The 18774-nt window shown below is 43.1% G+C and overlaps 3 long non-coding RNA genes across 3 annotated transcripts; 2 read left to right on the top strand and 1 right to left on the bottom strand.

The window, feature by feature from the left end:
* Positions 1 to 13486: 13486 nt before the first annotated feature.
* LOC144993286 (uncharacterized) lies at positions 13487 to 13798 on the top strand. Its single transcript, XR_013657060.1, has 2 exons — positions 13487 to 13625; positions 13701 to 13798. It is a non-coding gene; the product is annotated as an uncharacterized LOC144993286 (long non-coding RNA).
* On the bottom strand, positions 13490 to 13844 carry LOC144993297 (uncharacterized). Its single transcript, XR_013657061.1, has 2 exons — positions 13727 to 13844; positions 13490 to 13648 (listed from the first exon to the last, which is right to left on the bottom strand). It is a non-coding gene; the product is annotated as an uncharacterized LOC144993297 (long non-coding RNA).
* A 2599-nt stretch (positions 13845 to 16443) lies between these two features.
* Positions 16444 to 17195, top strand: LOC144993279 (uncharacterized). Its single transcript, XR_013657059.1, has 4 exons — positions 16444 to 16455; positions 16573 to 16607; positions 16797 to 16858; positions 17017 to 17195. It is a non-coding gene; the product is annotated as an uncharacterized LOC144993279 (long non-coding RNA).
* Positions 17196 to 18774: the final 1579 nt, after the last annotated feature.

The following is an 18774-nucleotide window of genomic DNA, read 5'->3' as shown; positions in this document are numbered from 1 at the left end:
TTTTTACATCCAAATGAATTCCAAATGACAGCAGGAACTAGCTGACATGCTGTAGGAATTAGGGCTAAAATTAATAGAATCAATAATTTCCAGAATTAATTTAAATGCGATTCACCAGAGCCTGGATTGATTGGATTCAATTTTGACACATTTAGTCATATTTGTATAGAAATACATTAATAATCTACATATGTTTTTCTATTGACCTAATACAGTTTACATCTTGTATAAATGTAAAACAATAATAAAACAATGACATTATTAACTCCATATGGTGTTCCATGGTTTCTCAAATGGAGAAGCTCCAACAAAAATGTACAGATCATTAACAGATTACAATAATAAATGTTCTGCCTCTTCTGGATGTCTTTCCTGTTTCTGTTTAGCCACGGTAGATGGAGCTCGCGGTTTAGTATTATGATTTATTCCAGAAGATTGGACAAAAACTGTCCTTTAGACCACAAATATGGAGTCCTATACTGTTCATAATTAAATAAATAAATATTTAATTAATATATAAATATGACCTCATGCAAATACACAATCAACCAATAAATCTCTCATAAATATATTAAACGATCATGAAATTGTAAAAAAAGCTGCACACAGATTTTAAATTAGCCATTATATTATTCAATATATTTCATTTTGCTTTAAAAACCTGTTCATTATTTTAAAACAGCATTTTAAAATATTCATTTTAATCATGTGGAATATTATTATAATTCTACTTCTTTTTTCAGAACCTCGGATTTCAAAATCAATATTTTCCAAAGTAGCTTTGTTTTTATTTCATGTTGCTGGTTTTCACAATGGCGTATTTATTTCATGAAGAGCTTTTTCAGCAGACTTCACATTGTGGAAAGTTGCTCATATTGTAGTACCTGGGTGCAATCTTCACCAGCCTGCAAAAAAAGACACAAAGACGTACGGTTAGAATCCAAACCACTTTTTTTTTACTTTGAATTTAGAAGCCTGCACACTGACCACTCTGGTTTGATGTCTGTGCACGTTCTGATGTAGTTCTTGGTCGTGAGGACAAACTCATTGTAGAGCACCCACTCTGGCTTGTGGTCACTGTGAGGTAATGTCCTGTGCGTTCCAAATGAGCCACCTGCAAAAGAAGCAGAAGAGCTCTAAACCTTTGCATGGCAGGAGTAACACCAGCAGACGTACATGCCGGATGAAAGCAGCGTCAGCTCGTCTCACCTGCCTGAAGAAGCCAGTGCAGAGAGCACGCCGGATGTTGATGTAGTAATCTCTGCTGGTGAACTCTGTGCTCCGCCTGGGCAGGTTAAAGCGGTCCATAATCCTCGACAGCTGCTGACGCACGTTGTCAGCAGACATCAGTGAGCGGTAGTTGACAAAGATGTCATAGCACCACTGGTTAGAAAATGTGTTTCTCCATTCATGCTGACTGGCTTAAAGTTGTAGTGATGAATAGAAAAACATGTTTTATTCAGTACAGCCAAACGTCTTAGTGTTTTTTGTCTATGTCAGGTGTGTCCAAACTCTGTGCAGAGTTAGAATTTGAATAGTAAAGATATAAACATATCAGATTTTTGGTATAAAATCGACATATCCTACCTTAAATCTTAATATTGGACAACTGCCATCAAGTAAAGGAATCTGGATTATCAATTTCTACCTGTCACTTAAAATAATCGGCAAGCGCTGCTGCCATCTGCTGGCCAAATGTGAAATAGCTTTCTTAGACTTGTGTCTCATCTTCCCATAGTAATGGTTTATCTTCTTCAATAACGTTTTATTGAAGGGGCTGCAGGTCAGAATAGATTCGATGACAGGCCAGACTGCAGACATACCTGGTTTACACAATATTAAGTTGTTAGATGATTGTGTGAACTAAGCGTAAGGTACACAGATAAAAAGAAAAGAAGACAACTCCGTGCAGAAGCTATTCTGACACTTACTTTGTTTGAAGGCATGGTAGACATTGAGCATCGTCAAGTGGTCTCCATCAATGTGAGCAAACCTCATCTTGGACTCGTCAGCTGCCTTCTTAGCCTCCGTAGGACGGACAAAGCACTGTGGGACTAAACAAGGTTGGTATGGGCCCCAACAAAGCCGCCCATACGGATGAGTCAAACGTTCACAGAAAAATGGAGCAAAGCCTATGATGCTAGGGCACTCCACACAGCGTTGGGACAGGGCAGGACCACACTATCAAAAGGGTAGAGGGGGAGCTGCGGTCTTTTCTCATGGTCATTTCCAACCGTAATGGATTTTAGTGCAGAGAGAGGGGAGTCATTAAGCACATCTGTAAAACAAGAGTTTTACACAACTACAGTGTTAGGAACACCAACAACGACTGAACTTTGCAAAACTTCAGGATCTGACTTTGGAATTCCATAAAGACTACAATTATGACAGAAAATGTTAATCTCAAGGTACACAAGACAATTGTAAACAACTAACAATATTGAAACTTATAGTTATTGTAAGTAAAGATTAATACTGGAACTGTGACATAAACCCAAGTGGTGCCTGCCCTATCCACATGTATAAATGATTAAAAAAATATCAACTTAGTCCACCCTTAATTAAAATAACAAAATTGAGAATAAATATCTCAACATTTCTGCACCTAGAAAGTAAATTCTCTAAATGTTTAAAGTGAAAGGTAACAAGCTGGCCAAAAGGACAGGGTTTGTGTTTATTCTCAAAAACTAAGGAAAGATTTTTATAAACGATTTGTTTCAAAACGTTAATCAGAACGTTAAGCTTTTTTTTCTTTTTTTATGTAATCAAGAAGGAATTTCAATTCAATTCAATTTTATTTGTATAGCCCAAAATCACAACAACAGTCGTCTCGATGGGCTTTGAAGTAAAACATGAACTCAAAAGGATCATGAATACAAAGAGTTCAGTAGGAAAATACAAAAATGAACTAACAAACTGACTAAGCTATACTTGCATCCCTGCCCTTAGACCCCCCTTCGCGGTAAGGAAAAACTCCCAAAAAAAACGGATTCCGGAAAAAACAAAGAAACCTCAGGGGTGCCCACATGAAGGAGGGATCCTCCCCCAGGACGGACAGGCGTACCAGAACTCTTAAAGAAGAATTAACTTATCTAAATCTACAACTACATAAATAAAGTCCAGCAGACGAGCTTCATCCAGTCGTGGTTGTGGGGACAGTCAAAGGCGCGAGTCGAGCCGGAGACAGGAACCACAGCCAGGAGCAGGAGCAGAGACGAGGTACTCGGTCAGGTACAGAGCAGAGACGAGCCAGAGACAGGAACCACAGCCAGGTGTAGGAGTGGAGCAAAGGCGAGGTAGACGGTCAGGAACTGGAGCACGGATGAGCCAACTGGAGTCTGGAAGCACTCCCACTCCCCAGGAGGGGAGAGGAAAAGAGGGACAATACATGAATCGCACTGCACCAAACAGAGGCATGGAGAACTAAATGATAAATTATGATCAGGAATGGAGGAGAGGAAGGGTAGAAGTAGAAAAGAAAAGAAGACAGAACCCCAGTGCACCATAGTTACCCCAGCTTCAACTTCTAGCAGCCTTTTAAAAGAAATAGTTATTAAGTTTAATTTAAACAACTTAACATTAAGTTAAATAATCTCTGAATACTAACTAGTCTGTTAATAAGCCTGTCCAAAGAGGAATGTTTTCAGTCTAACTTTAAATGTAGAAACTGAGTCGGCCTCTCTTACATGAGCTGGGAGTTTATTCCATAAGACAGGGGCTTGGTGGCTAAACGCTCTACCTCCAACCGTACTTTTACTAATTAAAGGAACCACAAGCAGTCCTGCATTTTGCGAGCGAAGTGTTCTCATTGGATGGTAAGGGACTATGAGGTCCTTAATATAGGACGGGGCCATTCCATGTAAGGCCTTATAGGTTAACAGGAGGATCTTGAACTTGATTCTGGAATCAACTGGGAGCCAATGGAGCGAAACTAACACAGGAGTGATGTGATCTCTTCTGCTAGTTCCTGCTAACAATCTAGCTGCTGCGTTCTGAACAAGCTGGAGACTTCTTAAGGAACTCTTAGGACACGCTGCTAACAAGGAGTTACAGTAATCCAGCCTCGACGTAACAAATGCATGGATGAGTTTTTCAGCATCACTCTTAGAAAGTATATTTCTGATCTTAGCAATATTCCGCAGATGAAAAAAGGCAGTTCTACACGCCTGAGATATGTGAGCCTTAAATGATAAATCCTGGTCAAATAAAACCAAAAGGTTTCTAACTGTGGAATTGGGGGCTATGCTTATGCCATCCAGGGAGACTATCTGAGCAGACAGAGCATCTCTGAGGTTTTTAGGACCAAGTATAATGACCTCAGTTTTTTCTGGGTTCAAGAGGAGGTAATTAATTGTCATCCAGGTCTTGATGTCACTGATGCAGGCGTTCAGTTTCTCTATCTGGTCATTCTGGTCAGGCTTCATGGATAAATACAACTGCGTATCGTCGGCATAACAATGAAAATTAATGCTGTGTTTCCTGATTATGTTTCCTAGGGGTAGCATATAAAGCGTAAACAGGATCGGTCCAAGACTGGAGAGCAGGTCCTCTGATCCCTATGTCCTGCTCTAGTCTATGGAGTAAAATACTGTGGTCGATAGTGTCAAAGGCTGCACTGAGGTCCAACAGGACAAGAATATAAAGTAGACCCTTTTCTGAGGCCAATAACAAGTCATTAGAGACTCTAACTAGTGCAGTTTCCGTACTGGGTCTAAACCCCGACTGAAAGTCTTCAAAGTGGCTGTTGTCCTGTAGGTGGCAGTAAAGCTGCTTAACTACAACTCTTTCTAGGATTTTAGAAATAAAGGGCAGGGTTGATATTGGTCTATAGTTGGCCAAGATGCTAGGATCCAAACTGGGCTTTTTCAGAAGAGGTTTAACAACTGCATATTTAAAAGACTGTGGCACGTAACCCGTTTCCAGAGAGGCATTTATCATTGTTAATATGGGATCATTAATTAGGGGAAAAGTTTCTTTAAAAAGTCTAGTGGGAATTGGGTCTAACAGACACGTTGAGGATTTGGAGGACGTAATAATTGATGTTATTTCCGCTTGATCCACAGCAGTGAAGCAGTCCAATGTTACAGAGGAAGGAACCGAAAAGTCATTTTAAATAGTGCTGCACTCATTTCCTCCTCCTGTTAAATGTACAGTTTTTGGCTGATTTAGTAGCCAAGATCATTTTTCATCAGAAAAGAAACCGTGTTGCAGACGTCTTTACTGGACACGTTATCAACCAGATCAGACTTGGCCTACAGCAGGCAAGAAGACGTCAGCCCAGTCCTGGGCATTACCTGACAGCATGGCGGTGATGGAAAGAATTTCGTTGGAGCAGTTAAACTCGCAGCTCGCAATGACCATCTTTGCTAGCTGAGGATCCAGTGGAAACTCCGCCATCATGGAGCCCAGCTCGGTGAGGTCTCCGTCATCGTTGAGAGCGGCCAGATAGTTCAGCAGTTCAAGAGCTCTCATGAGGGTCTCTGGAGCTGCAGGTGGAGGGAGACAGGTGGAGCATTTAGGTAGAGAAATGGAAGTTGGAACGGTCCAAATTCAGCAAAATGACTCACCTGGTGGATCCATGAAATTGGACCGAAGAATCTCGGGGTATGTGTTATCCTGGAGAAAAGAGAATAGAACTGAACATTTATTAATGACATTTTTATTATCAGAATACAGGATGTTGCTCAGTTTGTAAATAAGGTTGTTGTCAAGGCAAAGTGTTAAAGCGTGTTTGCAAAATATGCTTCTAGAGATGGTTTGACCCTTTAACACTTGAGATGCAACACCTAAATAACACACATTCGTTTTGACATAACACAACTCCTCCACCGTTCACGCCATCGACGTTAATCAGCTGATTGTGACGTGGAGGTTTGCACCACTAATGTAAGTGGATGCATAATTGGTGCAAAGCCGATGTTCTCCGTGACAAAATCAGTTGATGTGTGTTGATTACAAAAGCTCTTCACTATTGTAAAGTTTTACATATCAGTGCAAAACTGCTTTTCCCCGCTTCTGCTGGACTTGTGTTAATTGCGTAAACGTTTTGGAAGTCAAAAGTATGTAAACACTCTGGTATAAGAGGATTAAAATGATATGTTTTTCCTTAAGGTTTCACATTTGTCCAGTTTGTATCCTTAGATCTGTAAAAACTGCTTTTTATAAACTAACTGAATTGGTTAAATGTACTAAAGTATGAATCAAAATGAACTATAAAGCCAAACAAAATTGAAAAAGGTTTGGATCTAAAAACATTTTTCAATTTACAGGAATTTTCTTTTAACCACTGCAAGGTGATTCATTTCTCTACATTTATTTATTACAAATGGTTTGTCCTTCAGTTTGCTGAGCATCTATGGGTTTGCGAAAGATGCAGTTTTACTTGTTAGAAGGATTTCTTAAATAGTCCAACAGTTTTCATTCATGTGAAGCCAGACCCAGAGACTGGTTCCAATACAAAGTATATTATTTCATGCTTTATTATAGAACTATGAAAGACAGTGGGACAGTTTTTTTTTCATTCAAAGAAAAAATGGTTTTGATTTCTGCAGAAAAAGTCACTTGCCTGTAGGGATGGGTACCGTGCCCCGGTATTGAACCAGCCCCGGGGCCGCATTCTTCAAGACCGCAGTATCGTTAAGATCTGACCTGAACGGTTCTGCTATCGGTACTGGAGAAGATACTTTTTTTTTTTTTTTTTTTTTTTTTGTCCCACAAAATATAAGCGTTATCTGCCATATTTAACTCACCAAGTCAGTCAATTTTCCGTTATTTAATGATGATATTAATTTCGGTATTCTCGTTGAAGCGGAGAGCTCTGTCTGTCTATTTGTGTGCACGGGGGGCGGGGCTGTTGTTCAGAGAGCACGCGCCGCGCGCGCACACACACACACACAAGACAAGGCAGCACACACACAGTCAGTGGCGATCTCGTAGGGGACACGTGAGCGCCCTAGACTAAGAACTAACGTTTCTGCGTAAAAATTATTAAGTTTGTGTCATGATTTGAACTTGTCTTGTTTTTGGTCCTTGTTCTGTCTTGTTTCTGTTTCCTGTTTTATTTTGAAAGTCTCCTGTCTTTTCTGTTTTCTTGAGTTTTACTTCCTTTGGTCCCCATCAGCCCTGATCGTGTCCACCTGTGTCTTGTCTGCCCTGTCTGTATTTAAGTCTTGTCTCTGCCTTCCTCCTGTGTTGGTCCATTAGTATTCCTGTTCTGGTGTTCATGCCATGTCATGCCCTGTTCCTCGTTCCTTGTCCCTCGCCACGCCACAGTGAGTTTTCGTTTGGTTTTTGTCATCCTGCTCTGCAGCGCTTTTGTTTGTGTTTGTAATTAAACCCCTTGCCCCGGAACTTTGTGCCTCCTGCCTCTGCATTCTGGGTCCTACCGGCTCTCGAGCCACCTCACCGTGACAGAATGGACCAACCATATTTTTTGGACCCAGCAGAGCGGGACATGCAGCTCCTAGAGGCTTACTGCCAGGAAGCCGAGCGCACGAGGTCTTACTGGGTTTTTGACCAGGCCCAGTTTGCCTCGTATGCCTGGAGTGGGAGCCACCTGGACTTCACAGGGAGCCGTCTTGCCATGAGGGGGGGTCGTCGCCGTCGTCCGCGCCGTCCCCTTCCTGTTCCAGAGGTGGTCCGGCACGCACCACATCGCTTTCCAGTGGTGGTGCCAGATGCACCCCATCCCCGTCATGTTCCGGTGGTGGTCCCGGATGCACCACAACCACGTTCAGTGGTGGTCCCGGACGCACCCCGACCCGTCCCGGCTCCCAGGGGGGTGCCGCCTGCACCCCGACCCGTTCCGGCTCCCAGGGGGGTGCCGCCTGCACCCCGACCCGTTCCGGCTCCCAGGGGGGTGCCGCCTGCACCCCGACCCGTTCCGGCTCCCAGGGGGGTGCCGCCTGCGCCCCGACCCGTTCCGGCTCCCAGGGGGGTGCCGCCTGCGCCCCGACCCGTTCCGGCTCCCAGGGGGGTGCCGCCTGCGCCCCGACCCGTTCCGGCTCCCAGGGGGGTGCCGCCTGCGCCCCGACCCGTTCCGGCTCCCAGGGGGGTGCCGCCTGCGCCCCGACCCGTTCCGGCTCCCAGGGGGGTGCCGCCTGCGCCCCAACCCGTTCCTGCTCCCAGGGGGGTGCCGCCTGCGCCCCGACCCGTCCCGGCCCCCAGGGGGGTGCCGCCTGCGCCCCGACGGGTCCCCGGTTCCACTGCCACGCCTGACCCGCCTGAGCTCGGCTCCACGCCTGACCCGCCTGAGCTCGGCTCCACGCCTGACCCGCCTGAGCTCGGCTCCACGCCTGACCCGCCTGAGCTCGGCTCCACGCCCGACCCGCCAGAGCCTGACTGCTGGCCCGACCCGCCAGAGCCTGACTGCTGGCCCGACCCGCCAGAGCCTGACTGCTGGCCCGACCCGCCAGAGCCTGACTGCTGGCCCGACCCGCCAGAGCCTGACTGCTGGCCCGACCCGCCAGAGCCTGACTGCTGGCCCGACCCGCCAGACTCCATGCCTGACTCCATGCCTGACTCCATGCCTGACTCCATGCCTGACTCCATGCCTGACTCCATGCCTGACGACTCCACGCCTGACGACTCCACGCCTGACGACTCCACGCCTGACGACTCCACGCCTGACGACTCCACGCCTGACGACTCCACGCATCTCATGCCCGACCTGCCTCGCCGGACCGCTCGGCCCCCCGGCCGTCCTCCGGACCTGCCTCGCCGGACCGCTCGGCCCCCCGGCCGTCCTCCGGACCTGCTTCGCCGGACGGCGCGGACCCCCGGCCATCCTCTGGACTCTTGTGCCCGTCGAGGTTTATCCTCCGGGGCCCCCCCCTCATGTGACTTTTGGAACCTCGGAGCGGTTCCTTGAGGGGGGGGTACTGTCATGATTTGAACTTGTCTTGTTTTTGGTCCTTGTTCTGTCTTGTTTCTGTTTCCTGTTTTATTTTGAAAGTCTCCTGTCTTGTCTGTTTTCTTGAGTTTTACTTCCTTTGGTCCCCATCAGCCCTGATCGTGTCCACCTGTGTCTTGTCTGCCCTGTCTGTATTTAAGTCTTGTCTCTGCCTTCCTCCTGTGTTGGTCCATTAGTATTCCTGTTCTGGTGTTCATGCCATGTCATGCCCTGTTCCTCGTTCCTTGTCCCTCGCCCCTCGCCACGCCACAGTGAGTTTTCGTTTGGTTTTTGTCATCCTGCTCTGCAGCGCTTTTGTTTGTGTTTGTAATTAAACCCCTTGCCCCGGAACTTTGTGCCTCCTGCCTCTGCATTCTGGGTCCTACCGGCTCTCGAGCCACCTCACCGTGACAGTTTGCCTACCATGCTTTCACCTTGCTACGATGACCGTATGTTGCGCTGTTTGTGCAGAACAGGCTGGGGCAGCGGGAGGGGGGGGGGGCGTTGCACGCGGAGCATACAACAAACAGGTAGAGAGGCGGGGCTTAGACTCCCCGCTTATGATTCCAGACCCGCGACAAACTATCAGCTGCTTCCTAATACTTAATAATAATTAATAACTAATGATAGTCGTCATCCTTAAAATTAAAATCATTTATTGGGTTTACTGGATTTAAAGAAAAATAAATGGAGTTGGCAAAATAGAAAGGAGTCTGCATCAAAGTGAATTTGTTTCCATCATTTAACTTAACTTAACTCTGGTGTTTGACAGAAAAGTCTATTCAAGGTTGTGGAAAGTGGACAAAAGATCAAATGAAACATCACACTCATAAATAATAAAAACAATTTGATTAAATAATTAAATAAATATCCTGTCTGGAAAATTCTCATGTATAAAGTAAAATGTTTTGTTAAAAAAAACAATGTTGTTGCATAGTGAGGAAATAAAACACTTTATGTTCTTAATTTGTTATTTATTTATTTTTTTTCGTCCTCAAAAAGTATCGATAAGAGAGTACCGGATCGATAAGCAGTATCGATAAGAGTAGTAGTATCGTTAAAACCTTAACGATACCCATCCCTACTTGCCTGCATCTCAGTTTTGTAGGCTTTCTCCGTGTAGAGACGGAAGCATTTCCCTGGTCGTGTTCTGCCGGCGCGACCCGCCCTCTGCTGGGCAGAAGCTTTACTGATGGCTGTGACCAGCAAAGACTCCACTCTGATCTGAGGATTGTACACCTGACAGCAACTTCTGGCTCGTACAGGGCGGTCAATGAAAATATTGTCCTTAAACCAGTGTGTGGCCTAAATCAGGTAGAGATGCACTTTGACATCATCAGATATGACATCATTACAGTCTGATTAGACTGAATCAAATTGATGTCAAAATGAGTCACAACGATGTCGTTAGACACATCATTGATGTCACATTTAATATTGTGACATCATTTCATGTAATCCAGTGTCAGAATTTGACAGAATGACATCATCAGATAATAGTTAAAAGTCTACATATAGACCTCTTGGAAATCAATGAAAACATTTTTTGATAGGTGCACGCGGAATCCCTCACACGAACAAAGAAAAAACATGGAGTCAACAAATGCACATCACTTCAAAGACATACATGGCAATGTCCTGTTACATATATGTCGCAAAAATGAAGAAACACATTATACGACAAGACGAGTGGCACCTGGGGCAGCAGAGAAACTCGATGACACCAAGACAAAAAGAGACAGCGGTGTCATGAAAGGGGAAACGGGAAAGGCAAAAGAACCCTTTCAGCTAAACGAGTGGACCCATAGGGACCCGTATCAACTGCCTTCCGTTCAGTACGGAAATCCAGCCCGCACTTCCTATAACCATAGAAAGAGCTTGCCACCCAGCAAACCTGATCAGTGCCTTCAAAATGATGTCCAGCACGAGCTCACACATCCTCAAACCAGCTCCACTGGCAAAGACCCAAAAGTCTCTGTAACAGGAATGAGTCAGGACACGTCACCTCTGGTGTGTGTAGGGAAAAGAATGACTCTGGCGGACCCTGCTACAAAACCACCCAACCGGCTTTCTATCTTGGCATCCATGAAGCCGGCAGGGAACCTTAAAAAATTTGCCAAATAAATGTACAGTTTTTAGTTGTAGGCCAGTTAGTATAGTAACTTTAGACATTAGGATTAGAAAAGTTAAAAAATATAGGGTCGGGGTTAGAGCATAAAAAGTAGGAAAGATTAAAATGAATGAAATCATGAAATTGGTTTCTGGACAGATGCCATTATGTAAATAAGTCATTTTTGTATTGATTGTAGGTTTAGTTTTCAATGCAAAATAATGTGTGATCAAAAAGTAGAAAGGGGTAGAATTACAAAAAGAGGACTCTAGTTGCTGAAAGTTTTTCATTCTTTTTTTAAGTTTAGTATTATTTGAATAACTTGTCATGTCCAACAGCTGAGAACAAAATAGGAGCTGAATGCTTGAAAAATGTAAAAGCTTCGCAATATAACATCAGACATGGGTCTAGTTTGCAAAATCTGAGTTTGGAGTCACATTCTCAAATCTTTAGGGGAAGTTTGTTCTAGTGCGAGGCCTGCAAATGACCAAAATACAGCAAGAATGACACATTTACATCATTATAGCAGACTTCCTGTTCGACTGACAACTTGGTACCAGGAAACACATTCTGCCAAAAAACAAACATGCAAATGACAAAAAAAAGCCAAGATTTGTGAATGCTCTTTTCAGAAAACTATTACTATTGTTATCATGGCCGGCCCTCCCTATACGCGAATTACGCAGCCGCGTAGGGCCCCCGTCACCTGCAGGGCCCCGAAGTGGCGAAAAAAATAAAATGAAAAAAGACCCAAATCTGGCAACCCATTTCATAGCACGTCTGTACCAACGTGCGCTCTGAATGTTATGCAAAAGAAAGTTGCCTGCACTGTGCAACGTCCGATGGCGCGACCTGGGCCTCAGTGCTGTGCTGTTTCTGTATGCTTGTGTGAATGTTTGGTCCTAACTTCTGAGTTTTCTTACTTTTCCGCTGGCCTGATCCTGCACATGCAAGAATGCGTTTAGTCCTTATTTTCGTGTTGCTATTGCTTGGAGCTGTCCGAGAACTTCTCGGGGTAAGCTGCTCCAACGCTCCTGTGACCTTGGCTGGAGCTCAACGACACGTCTACGCCAGGGAGTCCTTATTAACCTTACGGCATCGGGGAGACACCGCACCAAGTGATCTACCCGTGGAATTGAGGAGGAAGCCGCTAACACGGAGATTAACGCGGCGAAAAAGAGGACGCCGTGGAGGCGTGCGGCAGTGGCTCAGGAAAAGAGGACACTGCCCACCTCTGCCTTCAGTGATCTTCAGCAACGTGCGTGTGTGACAGACAGAGCTGTGGGTGGTGGTTTGTCCCTCATGGTGTTCCATAGTTTAACATTCATGGCCAGCACCTGTCTGTTGAGCTGTGATTGGCTCACAAGGCTGATAAATAGCAGCAGTGGGAGTTCCATCTAGATGCTGGTTTCCTGGTTTGTATGGAGTGATATTTCTGCCACCACGTTGCACACAAAACTTTCTAAGTTGAACACAAAACTTTCACATTTTTTTGCTCAAAAACTCTTTTTTTTGCTTTCAAAAACTTTTTTTTGCTTTCAAAAACGTTTTTTGCGTTTGCAAAACACATTTTTTCGCGTGCGTTGTGTCAAATCTCGCTTTTGTCCTATCTTTGATTTTGCAGACTCCTTTGAGCGCGACTTAGCGTGATATGACTGCCACTGACATCGCCAAAAATAAATTCGCATGCGTTTTGTGTCATCTCACTTCTTTCCTATCTTTGCTGAGTTAAGTTTCGGTTTGACGTCACCAAGCTGCCATCAAACAGCTGCTGATTGGTCCAGATTCTAACCAATCAAATTGCCATATTGAATCAAACATGGTGTCTGCTGCCGAGGCTCAGAGGCTGAACCAATGAGTTATATCACTGGAGGAGACATCACGTGGTTCCTCATGGGAGGAGAGCACCGCCATCTTAGTGGGGTCAAGTTACTACTGCAGTGCATGCATGTGAACACATTTTTTTTGCATAATACCAGTTCATTGTGCGGGTTTCAACTGCCAAAATCAGAGAACTGAGTCCATGAAGGAGGAAGGTATATCATTTCACAGGTAAGTACTATCATTTTTTTCTTTTAATGCTGCAGGGGCTTCATTAATCACACACTTGTTGACATGCATGATGCTGCAGGGACGTTATCAACATGCTGCACGATGTACGGATAATTTGCTGTCGACATAAATGTAAATTTTATTTTGCTAAACCTGTATACAGCATATTAGGCTATTATAGTAATATAGATTTATACATTTCTGACTCAGTGACTGAACTTTTCTTGCAGGTTTCCAATGGATTCAGACTTAAGGAAAAAGTGGACCTTAGCAATAAAAAGAGCTAACCCAGATGGATCACTGTGGTTACCAACTAGCAATACAGTCTGGTTATGTTAGAAACATTTGTGTTTGCTTGAAACCCGACACTGTCATGATATGACGCAGATTCTGAATGACCCAAGTGCTGGAACCCGGAAGGAGACTCGGACAGGAGGTAAGTCTGAAGTAGATTTTAATTTGGCTGAAGATGAGTGTTGGCGTCTTCCCAGAAGGTGGAGCGTCAGCTGGCTGGAGGCGTCTTGACGAGGAGATCCAGGAGCGAAGCACGAGTGACCAGAGGACTGCGACCAGGTGAGTATCAGAGTGGATAATTCCTGAGGCAGATCGAGAGGAATAATTAAAGACACGAAACTTGGCAATAAACAGGAGCAAGGATAGGTCAGACTAAGCACCATGGGAGGAACAACGAACTGGCGTCGGCTGAAGATCCACAGACTCCTTAAGAAGGCTGCAGCAGTGATGAGGTGAGTGAGAACAGCTGGTCGCGTCAAAGGCAGAGAAGGTGGGGGAGAGTAACTGAAGGGCCACCATGACACGACACCATAGAATCTGTGTTACACAAATTGATCACTCACATGAATCAGTATAAATCTATTGTTTTTATATGTTGTTGTTGTTGTTGTTTCTTTTTTAGGGTAAATCTATTGTTCACTTTTGGACTTCTTTTGAATATTTTATTTATTTATTTATTATTAATATTATTATTGTTATTAATATTAATAAACTTGTTTTTTATTGACTTATTATTTATTTATTGTTATTATTTATTGTTTGTATTTACTAACTATTGATTTATTATTATTATTGTTATTATTATTATTGACTTATTGTTGGGTTTTTCTAAATAATTTAAATTACATGTCAAAGAGGTCCAAAACTCCTAAATGTTTAGAAATAATTTAAAAAAATTCTTTGTAATAATTGTTTTATTTGTAAGAAGTCCTGTAACAATGCATTTTCATTAAAGTTTGAGCTTTTAAGGCTGACTGTTTCTCTTCTTTAACAAAAAATGATGTATCTATATATATATATATATATATATATATATATATATATATATATATATATATATATATATATATATATATATTATATATATAAATATAATATATTTACATATATGTATAAATAAATATAAATATATATATAGTATATAAAAGCTACTTAGACACCACTAAATACAATAGAAATCATTGTCATGTGGGCGTCGTCGACCTCACCAAGATGGCGTCGCGCTCCGCCACCGTCGGCCAGGCTGCTAAAGCGGGCGTGTCTCCTCTAGTGATATAACTCATTGGGCTGAACCAGCTCTTTTACCCTCATTTTTGTATTTTTGGATGAAGACGTTTTCATTTTTTAAAATATAATTTTAACAATAATTCATACTTTCTTTTTTCAGCATTAGTTCATTTTTATTAAGTCAGATTTTTGAATTTATGGCTGAGGATCTCCTGAAACTGTAAAGTTTATCTGCTGACATTAAATCAACAGGCCTGTGTGTGATCTGTGAATCCTGCAGAGCAAAATATTAGTGAAAAGTGTGATTTTCTTTAAGGTCTGTTTGTTAAAACAAAACAATACAAGATTCAAAGCACATACTAGAAGGAGCTGCATTTCCAAAAGAAAATGCAGGGTTGAATGCTGTATTGCTGAAAAAAAGCTTAATTTGTTAAAGAAATGGCTGAACTGAGCTGAAAGAGCTCAAAATTTTAAAAGTAAAATGGTTAAAATAGGTGAAAAACTGTAAAAAAAAAGTTAAACACAAGGATTCCCTACGTATTTTAAAGGAGCAAAAATCCTAGAAAATCCTGGAAAATCTTAAAAAGTTCAATGATTTGAATGACCAAAAGTAATAACTGTAATATGTTGAAAGAGTTGAACATTTTCAAAGGTGATTGGAAGAAAATTTTGAAGCGTCCGAACCGGGTGTCGAACCGGGTACGTCATGCACCATAACTTCCCAATGTATTTTAATAGGGTAAAAATTCCCGGAAAAACTTTAATATCTTAAAAAGTACAAGGATTTGAAAAACCAAAAGTCATAGCAGGAATAAGCTGAAAGAGCTGAACATTTTAAAAGTGGAATGGTTAAAATAGGTTAAAAATTGTAGAAGGAGTTAAGTGCCAAAAAACGGCGGAAGATACTATAAGTTACGATAATAAATAAAGAGAAACAGGAAAACAAAGGGTTGAATGCTTTACAGCATTCAACCAATTATTTAATGCTGCACACGTGTTTGGGATCAGATGAACAGCAATAATAAGCAGAAGAATGATGGCTCACCAAAGGAGACTCAATTTATATAACACAGACGAGGCATATTTTGACTTTAATTATCATTTATGTTTTAGAACTTGTAAGCGTTTGTCCAAAGTTAAAAAATATTAGTCATAAAAATGCTATTTTCTCTTAATATTTCTACCATTTTTGACTAAAATAAAACAATAGTTCAGATACAAATCTTAAAAAGTGTTGCTTCCCTGCTGGACGGAGTCGGAGTTTGGACATGTTTTTTTCTGCTGCAGACATTTTAAACACGTTCATCACTACACTGACATGAATAAATGCTAAACTCTGTTTGATTTTAGCTGCTTTACTGCTCCTTCTGGGTTTTACTCTGAGAGAAACGGGCCAGAATCATTGAAAACGGCAGAACCCTGTACGAACACCGACACAAAGTCTAAAGTCCATGTCTGGCTCGGCGCACCGTCAATATAAGACAGAGACACTTGATTGGTCAGAATCTGGACCAATCAGCAGCTGTTTGATGGCAGCTTGGTGACGTCAAACCGAAACTTAACTCAGCAGAGATAGGAAAAAAGTGAGATGACACAAAACGCATGCAAATTTATTTTTGGCGATGTCAGTGGCAGTCATATCACGCTAAGTCGCGCTCAAAGTAGTCAGCAAAATCAAAGATAGAACAAAAGCAAGATTTGACACAACGCACGCGAAAAAATGTGTTTTGCAAATGCAAAAAACGTTTTTGAAAGCAAAAAAAAGTTTTTGAAAGCAAAAACAAAAATTTTCGAGCAACAAACTTAGAAAGTTTTGTGTTCAACTTAGAAAGTTTTGTGTGCAACGTGGTGGCAGAAATATCACTCCATAGGTTTGGCCTTGGTGGGTGAGCTTGACATGTGGACCTTTTTTACTAAAGCTTTTAATCATTTGAGTCATTTTACTAAAGTTTTTAAGCATTTGAGTTTGCAACATTTTAAATTCTATTTATACTAACAGGTGGTGGCATGAGTTCTGACCCTGGGGCATGAGAGGTAATATAAGGTTTTGTAAAACATGTGTTTGTCCCAGGGGAGAACTAACTTATTTTTCCTTTTCAAGCAGAGTTGCCACTGCTGTTTTGCTTGTAGTGTTTTTAGTCATTGTTTTTAATGTTTTAACCAACCTTGACACCCTTGCTTTTATCTATTTTTAAACTGTTTTGTGCTCATTTTTAGTTTTAGTATCTTGGTGTCTGGACCTGGCTGAAGGTGGCTGCCTCCTTCTTTTATCCTTATGGTAGCTGGTGGGTGCCATATATAGTATTGTGTAAGGGGGACCCCCCCTGTTTTCAGCCCATAAATTAGTGGTGACCTGCTCAGGTGCACCTCTTCTGTTTTGTATTTTCTTCTAATCACTGTTTGGGTTGTGGTGTGTTTTTGTGTGCATTTGGGCCCTGAGCAGGTACTCCTGGTGAGAGTTGGATCAGAGATCTCCCTTGGTGGTGTTTGTGGCTACCCGCCAGTGCAGTGGGGCTGAGTCGATCCTGGAGGCAGCCGCCCTCATGCAGTGTTGGATTGCGGTCCAACTGTCCGAGTCTATTTTAACTTTCTCTTTTATGGAATTTGTGTCAAGTTTTTAATAAATTGTATGTTTTTTAACCTATCAAATCCAGTCTCCATTTGGGGTGCAAATGTAAGAGGGCGTTCGGTCACAAAGTGGCGTTGTCGGCAGGATCGGATTCCTCTACTGAATTTAAGACTTGGATCTGGATTTTTGTTTTTTTAAATGTCTTTTTAGTTTGTTTGTTTGAAAAGCAAAACAGCAGTGGGCACACCGTGGGACTTGAATAACGAGGGTGCTACATTGCCAGCCCAGCGCTTCAGAGAGACTCCATCTCAGCGATGGCAGATGAAGTGGAGCAGTTAAGAGACCAGGTTCGCCAGCTTCAGGAGGCCAATGATCGCCTGCTACAGCAGCAAGCTTCAGCCGGCCCGGCTAATCCCAGAGACTTTGTGGACCCACCAAGCCCGGCTTTGTTGGACAGATTGATGTACCTCCCTAGGGAGTGAAAGTGTCCAGTGTTCCGAGGGCGTGTGGGGGTGGGTATCGATGACTGGGTAGAGGAAGTTGAAGCTTGTGTACGTGTTAGACGCCTAGGTGCTCTTGATAAAGCGTTTTTCATCTTTGACCATTTAGAGGGTGAAGCTAAAGAGGAGATACGATATAGGCCAAGATGTGAGAGGGAAGACCCAGAAAAGATTATCAATATTCTGAGGAGCTGTATGGGTGTTCAAGTTCTTATGTAGCCTTGCAGGAGAAATTTTTCTCCAGAACACAACAGGAGGGTGAATCCCTCCAAGAGTATTCTCATGCCCTGCTCTCAGTCATGGACAAGATTAAGCAGACCTCCCCTGAGTCTGCGCCTCAATCAGACAAACTCTTGCGCGACCAGTTTATTGAACATGTCCTGGATCCAGACCTTCGTAGGGAGTTAAAAAGGCTGGTGCGTTTAACCCCGCAAATGTCTATGTGGGAGGCACGGACTACAGCAATTCAGTGGGAACGTGAAGGTAGACCAGGGGAGGATCGTCGTGGTGGCCTTTATCCAGTCCCTTCTATTTGTACTATACAAGGTTCAAATGTGAAGTCTGGCGCCCCTCCTCCCTCAGTTGGTGTCATTGGCCCTGAACTGGTGGAGTTGCGTGCTCTAATCTTAAAACAACAAGAGCAGATTAATAAGCTGACTGATGCTATGGCTACATTACAGAGAGCTCCGCGGCAAACTCTGCCAAACAGTGCAGCCATCATTTGTAGGCGATGCCAGCAAGTGGGTCATTATGCAAAAGAATGTGATAATGAACGCGTTCGCACTCGGAGCCCTTCTACCCTATCCCCCCAACAGGCGAATAGTGGTCTTAATTCCCAGGTTGTGGGAATCTAGTTCCCTCCAGCATGCTGAGCCACACGTTGGAAGGGGACCTTACTGGCTCTAACAGTGAGAATTCGGTTGACCCTAACTTGACCTCCCTTGTTGCACAGTGCCCTAAGGTAGCTGTTAGAGTGGGAGGGGTAATTGTGAACTGTCTGTTGGACACAGGTTCAATGGTGTCTGCAATGGTGGAGAGCTTTTTCTTGGAGCATTTTAAAGATGACCTTCAGCACTGTCATTGGTTGCACCTACGTGCGGCCAATGGTTTGGACATTCCCTACACAGGCTAC

Source organism: Oryzias latipes, chromosome 1, assembly GCF_053564925.1.
Source record: "Oryzias latipes strain Hd-rR chromosome 1, Olatipes_Hd-rR_3.1".
Lineage (NCBI taxonomy): Eukaryota > Metazoa > Chordata > Actinopteri > Beloniformes > Adrianichthyidae > Oryzias > Oryzias latipes.
This window is presented reverse-complemented; position numbering and strand designations above follow the sequence as displayed.